Source organism: Symphalangus syndactylus, chromosome 5 (genome assembly GCF_028878055.3).
Source record: "Symphalangus syndactylus isolate Jambi chromosome 5, NHGRI_mSymSyn1-v2.1_pri, whole genome shotgun sequence".
In the NCBI taxonomy this organism is placed as follows: domain Eukaryota; kingdom Metazoa; phylum Chordata; class Mammalia; order Primates; family Hylobatidae; genus Symphalangus; species Symphalangus syndactylus.
This window is the reverse complement of record NC_072427.2, coordinates 11,599,582-11,611,801: the sequence shown is the minus strand read 5'-3', so window position 1 is coordinate 11,611,801 and position 12,220 is coordinate 11,599,582. Positions and strand designations below refer to the sequence as shown.

The window sequence follows — 12,220 nt, the reverse complement described above, 5'->3', positions numbered from 1 at the left end:
AACTGAAGGGACTGACAAACAGCATTGGATAAATAGCATAACCTTTGTATTTTATATTAAATGGAAATTTTTAAGTGGGATTTTTGCTTGGAATGTGACTCCTTTCTTACCTATCAATTCCATTTCAACAACTTTTCTAATCCTTCAAAATCTTGCCTTCCTCTGAATACATATGAGATACCCCTTTCCCACTGTGGCTGCTCATCTCTTATTCTTGTATCTTATTTGTCATATAAAGGAGATCCACATTGTGAAATAATGAACTCAGTGTTATGCCAAATTTTACTATTCATAGCACATTTTTCATGTTTCTGGTCGATATTTTTAAGTAACTTGATATAATAGATTAAAAGGTATATATTTCAAAAGAGAGAAAACGAAGCAGTAAGAGAGAAAAGATAGAGGAGGGCCTTTGACAAGATGGCGGCAGGAGGCAGCGGCGTTGGTGGGAAGCGCAGCTCCAAAAGCGGCGCATTTCAGTGCCTGTGCTGCTTGCGGCGTTGGTGGGAAGCACAGCTCCAAAAGCGGCGCATTTCGGTGGACCCAGCGCTGAGGCAGCGGCGGCGAGGCCCAAGAAATAAGAAGTGGGGCTGGCGGCGGCTTGCTCAGGAGCCGCTGGGGCTGGAGGTTGACTAATTCCTGGAACACGTGCGGCTACAGGAGCGCACGAGCGGTGGCTTGTTGTCAGAGGCCCCACATGAAAAACTCTTCTTTGTGGACACCGGCTCCAAGGAAAAAGGGCTAAGAAGAGAACCAAAGTCCACAAGAAGTCACTGCTTCTCAAGAAACCCCTTCGCGTTCACCTCATCCTTGAGAACACATCCAAAGTCCCTGCCCCCAAAGACGTCCTCGCCCACCAGGTCCCCAATGCCAAGAAGCTCAGGCGGAAGGAGCAGCTATGGGAGAAGCTGGCCAAGCAGGGCGAGCTGCCCCGGGAGGTGCGCAGGGCCCAGGCCCGGCTCCTCAACCCTCCCGCAGCCAGGGCCCCAGGACACCGTGGAGCGGCCCTTCTACGACCTCTGGGCCTCAGACAACCTCCGGACAGGCCGTTGTTTGGCCAGGATGAGTTTTTCCTGGAGCAGACCAAGAAGGAAGGAGTGAAGCGGCCACCACGCCTGCACACCAGGCCGTCCCAGGCACCCGCCGTGGAGGTGGCGCCTGCCGGAGCTTCCTCCAACCCGTCCTTTGAAGACCACCAGACCCTGCTCTCAGCGGCCCACGAGGTGGAGTTGCAGCGGCAGAAGGAGGCGGAGAGGCTGGAGCGGCAGCTGGCTCTGCCCGCCACAGAGCAGGCCGCCACCCAGGAGTCCACGTTCCAGGAGCTGTGCGAGGGGCTGCTGGAGGAGTCGGATGGTGAGGGAGAGCCAGGCCAGGGCGACGGGCTGGAGGCTGGGGATGCCGAGGTCTGTCCCACGTCCGCCCGCCTGGCCGCCACAGAGAAGAAGACGGAGCAGCAGCGGCGGCGGGAGAAGGCTGCGCGCAGGCTGCGGGTACGACAGGCCGCGTTGCTGGCTGCCCGGCTCCGGCTCCGGCACTAGCAGGTGTTCCCGCTGCGCGGATCAAGGCCCAGGTGGCCCTGAGGTTGGCGGAGCTGGCGCGGCGGCGGAGGCAGCGGCAGGCACGGCGGGAGGCCGAGGCTGACAAGGCCCGAAGGCTGGGGCGGCTCAAGTACCAGGCAGCTGACATCGACGTGCAGCTGAGCTCGGAGCTGACAGACTCGCTCAGGACCCTGAAGCCCGAGGGCAACATCCTTGGAGACCGATTCAGGAGCTTCCAGAGGAGGAGCAGGATCGAGCCTCGAGAGAGAGCCAAGTTCAAACGTAAGTAGAAGGTGAAGCTGGTGGAGAAGCGGGCGTTCCGCGGGATCCAGTTGTAGCTGCCGTCAGATGTCGGAGCCTCGCCCTTCAATAAAAAGTCATTTCTAGCTAAAAAAAAAAAAAAAAAAAAGAAAAGATAAGGAGGAAGAATTGCAAATAAAATGGCGGGCGTATTTCTAAGTGCTTTACATATGTGTTCCCAGTAATCCTTCCAAAAGAATACTATTATCGGCTTCATTCACATGAGGAAACAGGCTCAGAGAGAAAAGTTAGGCACCTTTTCTAGATTAAATGGTTATTAAGTGGCAGAAACAAATACAAACTAATAAAAATCCAATTTTAGGTGCAGTATAGCCCTGCTGTCCAGTTATACAGGTAGGTAGAATTGGTGAGATTGAGGAATTATCAATAGAAAACAAAGTAAAGAGAATCACAGTAGAAAAATAAGGCAGGAGAGGCAGAGAACAAGTTAGATGCCTAGAACGTAAGACTAGAACATGTTGGAAAATGTGTAGATTCAGGGATAAGAGAGACCTTGGTTGACATGAGAATTAAATGACTTAGCCGAAGGATAATTAATTATCCAATTAATGCCTGTTTTCTTCCTTTCTTTCTGAATTGTTAGGTGAATTATCCTTGCCATACTATGTACATTTTCTTCCTTGAGGAGAAATCTCCTCATCTCAACTGTATTGTGCTGAGAAATATAGAGCCAGAATGCTAATGCAGAGGTGAAATGATCCATTTACAATCTGCACCAGGTGTGCATGCTTTTGTGTTTGTTCATATGCCTCTGTGTGTGTGTGTGTGCATGTGCACATGGGTGAGCGTGTGTGTGTTGATGGGATGGGGGGTTATGCTTCCATCCCTTTATTTAGGACAGTTCTTTTCTCAGGTGAAAATATACTGAGTGGATAGAAATCTCCTCTCATTATTTCTGTGTATCATTGCTCTTCTGCCTCAGAGGCTTATCTAGGGATAGAACTGTTGTTGACCAATATTCTTCTTTGAATTCTGCATCTACTTTTGTGTGTTTTTGAATACAGCAATAGGAAAGTGGAGTTGGAAAAACAAAAGTTCATAGTTTTCTGCTTTCATACTCCTAATTTGAGCTCACTAGGTTTTTATTTTTCACTAAATCTGAATTAAACAGAATCGCTAGTTTTTCTTATTGTTTCACAAGACCTGTACAGCATTAGAGTTAAACACAGTCACCAACATTAACTTATTATCCAGTGAAGACGTTTCTGTGTATAACATTCCAGATAGACATTACCAAGTCCTAGATTGATAGGAAACCTAGGAGTCGTCTGGGCCAACCTCCTGTCTGAGGCTGGATTCCCGAGACTCATCTTGAAAACGTGAAAAAGGGCTCGCTATTTTACAAGACAGACCACCTCATCAATAAAGAGTTTCACTTCAAATCCAAGAATGTGAAGAATTTAAAGGGATTTCAATAGTCATCAAGCATTCCCTATCCTTTTCATAAGATCTCTGGCACTCATCATGCATTCTACTTGAATTTTTTCAATAATAGGACACTCACTAATGTGTGAGACAAGCCTAGTATTTCTACAAGTTTCTCCAATCTCTGAAAACTGTTCTTATGACCTCTTCCCACACCTAAAAATCTCTTCTCTGAAGACCATGTGTTACTAATTTTATTAACCATTCCTCTATCAATATTATTTTAAGATCTCTCATTGTCTAAATTGTCATTCTCTGCATGATTTATGTAACGTATAGAAAAAGGAATTTGGCACAGTAAATACCTCAGGTGTTTTTGACAAATAATCCACGTAAGAACACGGGGTGGAGAGTTAGGGCTCATCTACTTACCAGCTGTACAGCTTTAAAATGATCACTTAGTCACTTTCAAATACAGAGCATTCTTTGGGGTTGTACTGGGGCACAATTTAGCCAGAACGTTCTAGAATATCACTGTTAAGTCTCTTAATATAGATATTCAAGTTTTTAAAACACAGCCAAAATGTGTGTGATTCATTTGTTTGGCTGCTGATGTTCTGTGTGTTTGATTTCATTTTGTATTCACTGAAACTTCAGGCTCACATGATACTTCCACTTAACCAAAGCCTTGGATTTTTTTAAATTCACCTTTTCAGATTAACATGCAGCAAATTTCACTCTTTTTGATGTGCATTAATAGCCACCAACACAATCAGGGTATTAAAGAGTCTATCACCATCCCCATTCCCCTGTGCCACCCTAGAGTGAACACCCCACCCTCCACCCTCCACCCTCCACCCTCCACCTGGCAGTTCCTGGCAACCACTGTGTATTATTTTCCTGTAAATTTGCCTTTTCTGGAATATCATATGAATGGAATCATGCAGTATGTAGCTTGTGTCCAGGTCTTGGCAGCTTTGGGTAAAGTTGCTATAACCATTGTGTACAGGCTTTATGTAAGCATAGTTTTTTTTTTTTTTGAGACGGAGTCTTGCTTTTTCGCCCAGGCTGGAGTGCAGTGGCGCAATCTCGGCTCACTGCAAGCTCCGCGTCCCGGGTTCACGCCATTCTCCTGCCTCAGCCTCTCCGAGTAGCTGGGACTACAGGCGCCCGCCACCACGCCCGGCTAATTTTTTGTATTTTTTAGTAGAGACGGGGTTTCACCGTGGTCTCGATCTCCCCACCCGCCTCGGCCTCCCAAAGTGCTGGGATTACAAGCGTGAGCCACCGCGCCCGGCCAGCATAGTTTTTATTTCTTTATGGTAAATGCCACAGAACAGTTGCTAAGTAATATATGCTTAGCTGAATAAAAAACTCAAACTATTCTCCAAAGTGACAGTATCATTCTGCATTCTGCATTCCCACAAGCACATATGAAGAGATATTCTATGTAACTCCTTATTATTCTTTTAATATTTATAAGATGAGTAGGAATGACCTCTTTTATTCCTGTTGTTGGTAATTTATGTCTTTTCTCTTTTTGTTAGGTTAGGTTGGCAAAAGTTTGATACATTTTGTTGATATTTTCGAAGAAACTGCTTTTAGATTTATTTTTCCATTGTGTTTCTGTTTTTAGTTTTATTGATATCTTCTCTACTGCTTATTTCCTTTTTGAATGCTTTTTCCAGGTTTAGTTTGCTCTTTATTCTGTAACTTCCTGAGGTGGAAGCTTACATTATTGATTTTTAGATATTTCCTTTGTCCTCTTATGTGCATTTAGTGCTTTACATTTCCCTCTAAGCATTTCTTCCGCCGCTCTCCACAGATTTTGAGAAAATGTACTTTTATTTTCATGTATTTTACAAATATTTTAAAATTTATCTTTAAACTTTTTATTTGACTCAGGGGTTATTTAGAATTTTTGTTAGTATCAAAAGACATGGTGATTTTACAGCTATCTTTCTGTTACTGATTTCTTGTTTGAATCCATCGTGTTCTGAGAATGTACTTTGGTTTTCATTCTTTGATATTTGTCAATGTACATTTTATGGCTAAAGGTGTGGTCTCTTTTCATCAATGTTATATGTGCTCTCAAGATTGTGATGTATTCGTCTTTCATTGAATGGAGTGTTCCATAAGTTTCAGTTAGATCAAATTGATAAGACAGCTGTTCAGGTCTTCTATATCTTTACCAATAATCTGCCTCCTTGACCTACCAATTATTGAGAGATGGGTGTTAAAGTCTACAAATATAAACGTTGAGTTCTCTATTTGTCCTCTAAGTTACATCAGTTTTTGCCTATTACATTTTAATTAACTGTTGTTAGAAGCATAAAAGTTTAGGATTGTTATATCTTCTAGAAGAATTTACCGTTTTATCATCATGCAATGTCCCTCTTTATCCCTAATCACATGACTTGTTCTAAAGTACTTGATCTTTGTTTGAAATTAATATATCTACTCCTGCCTTTTTTGATTAGTGTTAGCATGTTATTTCTTTTTGTGTCTTTTTCCTTTTTTTTTTTCTTGAGACAGAGTCTCGTGCTGCCGCCCAGGCTGGAGTGCAGTGGCGCGATCTCGGCTCACTGCAAGCTCCGCCTCCCGGGTTCATGCCATTCTCCTGCCTCAGCCTCCCGAGTAGCTGGGACTACAGGCGCCTGCCACCACGCCGGGCTAATTTTTTGTATTTTTAGTAGAGATGGGGTTTCACTGTGTTAGCCAGGATGGTCTCGATCTCCTGACCTCGTGATCCACCCGTCTCGGCCTCCCAAAGTGCTGGGATTACAGGCATGAGCCCCCGAGCCTGGCCTGTCATTTTACTTTTAACTTATGTGGGCTTTTATATTTAGAGTCAGTTTCTAGTAGATACCATATTGTTTTGTTTTGTTTTGTTTAATCCAACTGACAATTTCTTTTATCTGGTGTGTTTAGACAAATTCACATTTAAAGTGATTATTGATATAGTTGAATTGAAGTTTAACATCTTTTTAACTGTTTTCCATCTGTTTCTTTTGTTTTTTCCTTTTTCTTCTTCTCTACACCTCTGTGCTTTTCTTGCATTCTCTGGTTTTAATTAAAAACTTTTTATAATTCCAGTTGATCTCATTTCCTGACATATTATCTGCACATTTTTCCCCAACATTTTAAGTTGTTGCTCTGTAGTTTGCGATTTATATTTTTTGCTAATCTAAGTCCACCTTCAAATTAAAATTATATCACTTTACATGTAATATAGGTACCTATAAAAAGTATTACAATTTTGTTTCCTATTCCTTGTGACATTTCTGTGATTTAGTTATCCATATTCTTTAAAGACTTAAACATGATTTTACTATTATGGCTTTAAAGAGCAGTTGGTTGTCTTTTAGATCAATTAAAAAAATAAAATAATTTATTTTACTTTTATTCATTTTCTTACCCTCTTCCTTATTTTTATTTTATGTAGATACAATCTAATCAATATCATTTTTCTCCTGCCTGAAGAACATTTTTGTGTTTTAACTTTCTGTGACACATGTCTACTAGTAAGGAATTTCCTCATTTTTTGGTTGCCTGACAAAGTCTATTATTCTTCACTTTTTGAGGATAATTTTACTGGACATAAGTCTAGGTTGGCAGAATATTTCCTTTTTTTCTTTCAACACTTTATATATTTCACTTTACTTTATTTCTACCTGTATAATTTCTGATGAAAAGTGGCTCAAATTTGTATTGTTGTTCTTCTGTGGGCAAGGTTTTTGCCTCTCTGGTTTTCTTCAAGATTATCACTTTGTCTTTGGTTTTCTACAGTTTAATATCATATGGATAGGTGTGGAGTTTTTGGTGTTTCTCCTTGTTGGTATTCTCTGAACTTCTTAGACCCAAAGTTTGGTGTCTGTCATTAAGTTTTCACAGTTTTTGACTATTATTTCTTGAAATATTTTTTTTCCTGCACTCTCATTTCTTTCTAACATTTCAGTTGTACATATGTTATACCTTTTAATATTGTTCTGTAGTTCTTAGATGCTCTGTACTGTTTTATTTTCTTTGTGTTTCAGTTTAGAAACTTTCTATTAATCTACCTTCAGTGATATATATTAATCTATCTTAAGTGATAGAAATGATTATTTCATGATGGTCAATTGTACTAAGGAGCCTATTGATGGTATTCTTCATTTCTGATACTGTTTTTAAAATTTCTAGCATCCCTTTTTGATTCTTTCTTAGAGTTGTCATCTAGCTTCTTACATTACCCATCTGGGCTTTTATGTTGCCTAATTTTTCCATTAGATCCTTTAAAATATAATATGACTTAAATGTTTGTCCTGTGTAAAACTTATGATGAAATTTAATTGTCACTGTAGTAGTATTAAGAGGTCGGACCTTTAAGAGATGATCAGGCCATGAGGGCTCCACTCTTGTGGGTGGGTTTAATAACTTCTTTCTTAGCTCTTCTGTCTCCTGCTATATGAAAATTCAACATTTCTCTTCTTCAAAGGATGCACCATGCATGGTGCTATCTTGGAAGAAGAGAACGGCCTCACCAGACACTGAGGCTGCTAGAGCTTGACCTTGGGCTTCCCACCCTCCAGAACTGTGAGTCAATAAATTTCTGTTTATAGATTATACAGTCTCAGATATTCTGTTATAGTAGCACAAAATTAACAAAGACAACTATGTTAGGCCATTCTTGCATTGCTATGAAGGAATACCTGAGATTGGTAATTTATTTAAAGAAAAGAAGTTTGATGGGCTTACATTTCTTCAGGCTGTACAAGCATGGCTCCAGCATCTGCTTCTGCTGAGGGCATCAGGAAGCATACGATCATGGTGGAAGGTAAAGGGAGAGCAGGCAATGTCACGTAGCGAGAGAGAGAGAGAGCTAGAGGTGGGGTGGGGGGCGGGGTAGTGCCACACTCTTTTAAACAACTAGATTTTGCATGAACTACCAGAGCAAGGACTCACTCATCACCATGGGTTTGGTACTAAGTCATTCATGAGGGATCCGCTCCCATGATCCAAACACCTCCCACCAGGCTCCACTTCCAACATTGGGTATTACAATTCAGCATGGGATTTGTAGGGGACAGATATACACAGTATATCAATAATGTATTAATCATGGTTATTTTAAGTTCCTGGTCTGATAATACCAGTATCTGAGTCGTCCCTGAGTCTGATTCTGACGACTGCTTTATCTCCTTGGACTATGTTTTTTCTTCCTTTTTGACATACATTGTGATTTTTGTTCTTGTTGAAATTTACTGGGTAATGGAAACTAAGATAAACAGGCCTTTAGTGTGAAGATTTATTTTAATCTAGCTTGGAAGTTGATAGTGTTTAATGTTGTAGCTATAGGCACCAAAAGCTTCTAGCTCCTCTTGTGTTTTTGTTGTAATCTCCTCTTGGCTTTGTGGCTTCTTTTCATATTGCTCCTCAGAGTCTGTATCTTGCAGCACTTCCTGTTGTAATTTACTGTTGTTACTCCTGGAGGGTTGTTAATGGGGTGGTAGAGTGTAGAGGAGAAAGCTAGTTCTCTAATATTCTTAATAAGCCTTAGTCTTTTAATGGGTCTGTTTCTCAAAAGTATGGATTTCAGCAGCATTTTTGTCCCACCTTGTGGGGTAGAGATTCCCCTTGCTATTGCCTCTTAGTCTATTACCCAGCTATTCCATTCCCAGCCTGTATATTTGACCTGTCTCCTCTGTAAATTGTGGTTCTTATGTACTTGAGTTTCCTTAGGCATAACAGTAAGGCTGGTGCAGGCTGGAGTGGAGCACAGATCACCTCCCTCAGCTAGGATAAGGTCTCAGAATTGCCCTCTAAAAAGTTCTTCCCCATGGAAACCAGGCCTTTGTTAGATACAAGAGTCTGGAAGGGCTTAACTATGGCTCCTCTTCCTCTTTTCTTGCCAGGGTCACATGGGGAGGTTTCTCCTGTCTCCACCGTGAAAATTTGGTGGGTTTCGTGGAGGGAAAGCCCACAAAAGTTTACTGTCTTACCTATGACTGTGGCCCTCAGGAACTTATCCTTCTCATACTAGTGTGCACTTAATCTCCAGCCATTCATCCAAATAATCATTTAGGTGTTTCTACAGGTTTGTTTTGCCCCAAGTAAGAAGATCCTGAGTCCTGTATGTCTCTGAATGGGCCTAACACTCCAGATTTCATGGTAGTAGTCTGTCCTGCAACCTCATCTCTCTGATGGAGCCAAGAAATGTCATCGGCTTCAGGTTTCTTCTAGCTTTTACTTGTTATGAGGGCAGGAGTCATAACTTTGAAGCTTTTAGTATGTCAAAGCTAAAACTGGAAGTCTTCTCATTGATTGATTTTTTAATGTTAAACCAACCTTGCAGGTCTAGGATAACCACCACTGGTCATGATGTATTATTCTTTTTATACATTCACTGCTTTGATTCACTAACATTTTGTTAATCATTTTTGGGCGTATGTTTATTGAGAATATTGTTTTATAATTTTCTTATAATCTTTCTTTCTCCTTTTGGTGTATCAGGCTAATATTTCCCTCAAAAAATTAGCTAAGATTTCTGAGAGGATCTTTTTATGTTGGACTGAGATTATTTCTTTTTTTTTTTTTTGAGACGGAGTCTTGCTCTGTCGCCCAGGCTGGAGTGCAGTGGCGCAATCTCGGCTCACTGCAAGCTCCGCCTCCTGGGTTCACACCATTCTCCTGCCTCTGCCTCTCTGAGTAGCTGGGACTACAGGTGCCCACCACCACGCCCGGCTAATTTTTTGTATTTTTTAGTAGAGACGGGGTTTCACCGTGGTCTCGATCTCCTGACCTCGTGATCCGCCCGCCTCGGCCTCCCAAAGTGCTGGGATTACAAGCGTGAGCCACTGCGCCCGGCCGAGATTATTTCTTTCTTAAATATTTGATATAATTTACCAGTGTGCATGCTGCTGTGTTTGCATGGTATGTTGTATAAATGTCAGTTAGTTTAAGTTTATTTACAACAGCATTCAAGTCTTACATATTTTACTAATTTTCTGTATGTCTGTTCTATCAACTTTTGAGAAAAGAGAGCTTAATGTTCCAGCTATAAGACTGGCCTATTCATCCTATCTGTTAACTTTTAGTATATGTATTTTGCAGCTCTATCATTTGGTATGTGATTATTTTGACTTTTTCATGAATTAACTTAATAATTGTTATTTATCCGTGGTTATATTCCTATAGTGCGAAGGAATCTTATGTTTTTTGTTTGACATGCAGCTTTCTTATACTTAATTTATCTGTGCTTTATATTTAAAGTGTGTTTATACCATCACTTTGTCACCAGGATATAGTTGGCTCTTGATTTTTATTTTATGTACTTTTATATAGACAAGGTCTTGCTCCATCACGCAGGCTGGTATGCCGTGGTGCAATCATAGCTCACGGTAACCTCCAACTCCTGAGCTCAAGTGATCCTCCTGCCTCATCCTTCAGAATAGCTATGATTATAGGAACACACCACCATGCCCAGGTCATTTTTAAAAAGCTTTTCTAGAAACCAGTTCTTGCTGTGTTGCTAAGGCTGGTCTGAAACTCCTGGCCTCAAGTGATCATCCCACCTTGACCTCCCAAGGTATTCAGATTACAGGTGTGAGCCACTGCACCTGGCTACTCTTGATTTTTTATTCACATTAATGGTTACTCCAGTCTCTGTCTTTTAATTGGAATGCTCACAGCATTTACATTAAATGTAAGTATTGATATGGTGGTTTAAAAGATATATTTTGCGATTGGTTTTCCAATTTTTCATATGTTCTTTGTTTCCTCTTTTGTCTGTTTCCTTCTTTTTGATTAATTTAGTATTCCAGTTCATCTTCACTAATGCCTTCTTATATTACCTTTTAGCTACAACTTTGTGTATTACTCTCCAGCTGTTTTCTACATTTAGCAATATGTGTCCTTAACTTGTCAAAGTTTATCTTCAAATAGTGTTATTTCATAAATAATACAATAATTAAAGTAGTATACTTTCATTTCTCCTGTCCTTTTCTCTCTTCTGCTTTTATCATGTATTTTACTATATGTGGGTATTAATTCCTATAGTGTGTTTTCCTTTTAATTTTCACAGCTGTAAATATTTAGTATATACAACTTGACGTATTTGGAGATAAGTTTATACCTGTGAAATCATCTTAACTATCAATGCCATAAACTTATCTATCATCTCAAAAAATTTTCTCCTGCCTTTTTTTATTGTTGTGGTTAGAGCACTTAACATAAGATCTACCCCTTAGCAATTTTTGAATATCATAATACAGTATTTTAAACTATAGGCTCTATATTATTGATTAGATTTCCAAAACATATTTATTTTGCATAACTAAATCTTTAATTCTTTAACCAATACCACCCTATTTCCACCTCCACCACCTCCTGGAAACTGTCATTCTACTGTCTGTTTCTATGTGATGATTTTAAACTCTACATTTACGTGAGATCATACAGTGTCTCTCTTTTTGTGTCTGGCTTATTTCATTTAGCATAATGTACTCCAAGTCCATCCATGTTGTTGCAAATGACAAGATTTCTATCATTTGTAGGGATAATAATATTCCTCTGTGTATATATATACCACATTTTTTTAATCCATGTTTCTGTTGATGAACATATAGGTTGTTTCCATATCTTGACTTGGCTATTGTGATTAACATTGTGTATTAGTCTGTTCTCATGCTGTTAATAAAGACATACCTGAGACTAGGTAATTTATAAGAAAAAAGAGGTTTAATGGGTTCACAGTTCTGTGTGGCTGGGGAGGCATCACAATCATGGCAGAAGGCGAAAGGCATGTCTTACATGGTGGCAGACAAGAAAAGGGCCTGTGCTGGGGAACTCCCCTTTATAAAACCATCAGATCTCCTGAGACTTATTCACTATCACAAGCACAGCACAGGAAAGACCCACCCCCATGATTCAATTACCTCCCACCAGGTGCTTCCCACAACACGTGAGAATTGTGGAAACTACAATTGAGATTTGGGTGGGGATGCAGCCAAACCATA

At 40.4% G+C, this 12,220-nt stretch overlaps 1 pseudogene; it reads left to right on the top strand.

The window, feature by feature from the left end:
• The first annotated feature begins 420 nt into the window (after window positions 1-420).
• On the top strand, window positions 421-1,957 carry LOC129481521 (ribosome biogenesis protein NOP53-like; annotated as a pseudogene).
• The last annotated feature ends 10,263 nt before the right edge of the window (window positions 1,958-12,220 follow it).